We start from the raw sequence: 4,377 nt of genomic DNA, 5'->3' as shown, positions 1-4,377 counted from the left end.
TCGTCTAGCTGTAAACACTATCATTAATTTCCCCCACTCTTTATCTGTGCCTAAACCTAAACGTAGATTCCATGAACAAAGCTTCTTTCTTAGAACTGCACGCCTGTGGAATTGTCTTCCGTTTTCCTGCTTTCCGGCTGCCTACAATATGGTTGTGTTCAAGTCTAAAGTAAATAAGTTCTTGATGAGCCGTTCCATATAAGTTATTAAATTTACCAAATTTTCATTACTAATGATTACTATATTGACCAATTTCTACTGTACACTCTTTAACCCTCATCCTTGAGGGGCCTCTGGGCCTTGATAATGTGGTGATGCCTTTGTAAAAAAAAAAAAAAAAAAAATTGCGCTATGTTACTTGACTTTTTGGTTTTTAAACTTTACTTCTAACCATTAACACCGGCCAAACAGTTAGACCAGTCATATAAAATCAACAGCAGGTTCTTTGATATAACAGGAGCGCGTTCGAAATGAATATTTCTGTTCAGAGCACAACTGATGCACGATACTTGACTTTTGCCTTTTTAAAATCAATTTATGCCACTTTATATAAAAATATTTTGACAAAATCAACCGTAGGTTCTCTACAGTGCAATGTAAACTACGTATTATTGTAGACTATATCACTGCGAGAAGACATGTGAAGATTTATCCAGATGCACCGTGATGGGCTTCTAACTAGAGCAGGCACTGAATTGATTTGATTGAGAAATGATCGATGTCAAAGATTTCGATGACAATAAAATTATGAGAGTGTGAAGCGTTCTTGGATCATTATTAAATCCCCGGCAATGTCGGGTTTCCCTTCTAGTGATCTTTTTAATATGAACACGCATTTGTATTATTTAAATTATTAGGAATACTATTCTTTTCTGGAGTGGTTCGTAAACAACATTGCGATCGATTTTCCTCCGACTTTTTTCAGGTGTATCTTGTCGAACTAGGTACTAACTTTCTATCCAACTCAGAAATATTCACGGAATTTCGAACAGATCTCTTTATTTAATCTCCAGTTACCATGTACATATTTTTAAGCCATGACTGAGTCAAAACCATGAATTATTCGTGATTGTTTTCTGTATAGCGTCCGCACTGAGAATAGAAATTTCAACCTACAAAAATATCGAATTTAGAAGTAAATTTTATTAAGTACTATATCCACTATGCCAAGTATCCTTGCAGACATATTTATTATAAATGTTAAGAGTCGTGTGCCTAACAAGTGCGTGTTACTTTCCTCTTTTCCGATGAGTGGTTTCATCACTAAATATTGAAATAGTTGTCCCAGTAGTTGCAATTAATACGACTTATTAATCTGCATAGAAAAAATCGGAAAGATAATACGATAAAGCATCTTTTATCAAATGTACTAACGTAGCATTAAAAGTGTTTTCTGTGTGCAAGAACAAATTTTAGATAATACTGTCTATATACAAATAGATGACAACTTCCGGTGTTCAATCTCAACACATTTTTGTTATAAAAAGGCCGATAGCCATTAGTCGCGTGCTCTCGTGTAATGAATAAATGCATGAATGTACGATTGACATGAAATTCTTAAAGATAAACTAAAATGATCGAAAAATGGGATGAACTGACTTAAATAAATAAAGAGTAAATAACTTAAAATGGCTTTAATAATCTTAAGAATGAATTGAATGCTTAAAAATAACTGGAATCCTTAAAAAAACTAAAATGATGATCTGGAGAATGACTTGAATTGCTTTTAGACTGACTGGTTGTAAAGTGGGTTATCATTTTACATTAAATTAATAGAGAAAAGGGATCCCCCACTTTATATCATAAAGTTACAAACATGAGTACAGCATGTAGTAAGAACAGATACTACACTTTGATCTTTGCCAAAAGGCCAAGAAAAGGTTATTTATTTGCTCCCCCACCGAGCAATTAGGCACAAGGCCGTTTTTTAATGTGAGGAGTGAAGGGGAAATGGGCTGTATTTATTTGCTCCCCCCACCGAACAAATTAGGCACAAGGCCGGTTTTTTAAGGAGTGAATGGGAAATGGGGACCAATTCCCTGGGGAGTAGGGGAGCTGGATAGTGACAATTGGTATGAAGGGTTGGTATTTATTTGCTTCCCCACTGAGCAAATTAGGCACAAGGCCGTGTTTTAATATGGAGAGCGAGCAGGGGGAGGGAAAAGGGGACCAGCTTCCGATGGGTGGGAAATGGGAGCTGGATAGTAATAATTGGTATGAAGGGTTGCCCTACATTGACCAAGGTCTTATATGTGGGGTTTGCCCATATGGTCTTTGCTTGCACTATCTGCCGGAACAGGGTGTTTATTTGCTCCCCCACCGAGCAAATTAGGCACAAGCAAGGCCGATTTTTAATGTGAGGAGTGAAGGGGAAATGGGGTCCAACTGCCCGGGGCGTAGGGGAGCTGGATAGTGACAATTGGTATGAAGGGTTGTCCCTACAATGACCAAGGCCTTATATGTGGAGTTGCCCCCACATATTGTCGTTGCTTGCAGTATCTGCCGAAAAGATACTACACTTTGATCTTGGCCAAAAGGCCAAGAAAAACTTAAACAGCTAAGAACAGCATCTATTAACAACAGACCTTTAAGCTTAACCAAAAAGGCCAAACGCAAAAGTGTTACGGACCGACCGACCGACCGACCGACCGACGGAGTGGCTTATAGAGTAGCTTGCACGCGACTAAAAAGCCACATAAGCAATCAAACTTTGATCGTTTCATTATCAATGTCATACTCTAATAGTGTTACACATTTTTATTCCATTTCATTTCCTTTCACCGCCAAGTGCAGAAATTAATAGAAATCTTAGTATCGTATTAATCGATTATTTTATATTCTACGCGACATAAGACAGTCAGGAGAACTGATACAAATTTACACTTTTATACGTTGCGTCAGTAATCTTTGTACGCAAAAGGACAGCAAGCTGTGGATAAGATAAAATGTTCCGTTCGCAATTATGTACATATTCTCGTATGCGATATAAAGTTTCTTTAGTTCTACAAGGCATATCTGAATGAAGATCGGAGGTTACATCTGCCGAAATGTTGTGGAGATAATATTTAAAATAAAAGCCATAGTCCAAATGATCTAAATTTTACGAAAATAGTAATAGCGTAAAGCTACACACGTTTGCACACACGTTAACGTGTAGATATTTCAGGATCCAAGACGTTGTAGCTGGATACCTCATTAGGAACATAGGCAAAATAATAACTTTACTCAATTTCGAACAATGACATTGATTTTCGGGTACTTTCCCGATTAAAACGTGACCGTGCTCCTTTTATCGGCTCTCTTTTCTATAGAATGTCATTTCGAACATGCTCTCGAACGTGTTCTTGAACGTACTCTCTCTCCTTTTTATATTTTTCCTGGCCGCGACGTCAATTCTCAAACAGCTCGGCATTTACATGCATGGGCCCACTGTGTGTTACATTGTTGTTTTTAACAGTCTGACTAAATTAACAATTTACTGACTAAACGATATCGTTATTTCTGAAGTTTAATTTACAAAATTTTATTTCGGACAAGCCCATTTGCTATAATATGATTCGCTAAGAGTCAGTTCTGTATTGGTAAGCAATTAGCATTATAAGGTGAAATTGAAAGGGTCAGAGGAGTAATGATTGCAAAAATGTCGCGCCCTCCCCTACATCTCGCTATAAGGATCATAAAATAAAGCATTAGTTTTGACTTCCAACTACCACTGACGAGAGTATATCTTATTTTATTTATCTTTTTTAATATGTAATAATTTCATAAAGTCTATATGGTGTAAAATCAAAAACAAATGACCTTGAAAGATTTAACAGTTCCGGACAACGCCGTGTCAATACAACAATGTTCAACAACTAAAAATAAATAAAAAGAAGAAAATCTTCTCGGGATGTAAATTAAACCATTATCACTTATTTTGCCGGTCTCTTTAAAGCATCTGTTCGCTGATACTAATTAGTGAGTTCTTATGTCATCTTGGGAAATACGAAAATGTTAATGACCAACCTTTTAATTAATATGTTCTGGCCTCCGTGGATTTTCCAAGAAAGGCATCACCCTCGGCAGCTTGTCAACTTCACACTTCCCTGTAACATAAACACCTTGTCAATTGAATCCAGTGGGATTTCATATAATTCTAAAACTCAACACGCACATTAGTCGACACAACCTACTAACACACAAAAACAACAAAACATCCACACGAATGCCTATAGTATTTCACTTCAATAATAACACCAAACATTTATACAACCCCATGAAACAGATGTTCAAACAACTACATCAGGACCGCACACTCAATACAATATACAATAACCCCCCCCTATGTGTGCCAAACGATAGCTCCCCAAATTACATTCTTTACTTACATCCACT

The 4,377-nt window shown here is 36.9% G+C and overlaps 1 pseudogene; it reads right to left on the bottom strand.

Annotated features, from left to right (window-relative positions):
• Positions 1 to 1,745: 1,745 nt before the first annotated feature.
• On the bottom strand, positions 1,746 to 1,882 carry LOC145249138 (U2 spliceosomal RNA; annotated as a pseudogene).
• Between the last annotated feature and the right edge of the window lie 2,495 nt (positions 1,883 to 4,377).

This window comes from Euprymna scolopes, chromosome 27 (assembly GCF_053919585.1).
Source record: "Euprymna scolopes isolate OS-2025 chromosome 27, ASM5391958v1, whole genome shotgun sequence".
Classification (NCBI taxonomy): Eukaryota; Metazoa; Mollusca; class Cephalopoda; order Sepiida; family Sepiolidae; genus Euprymna; species Euprymna scolopes.
Note: the sequence above shows the minus strand (reverse complement) of the source record. Positions and strands in the feature narration are given on the sequence as shown.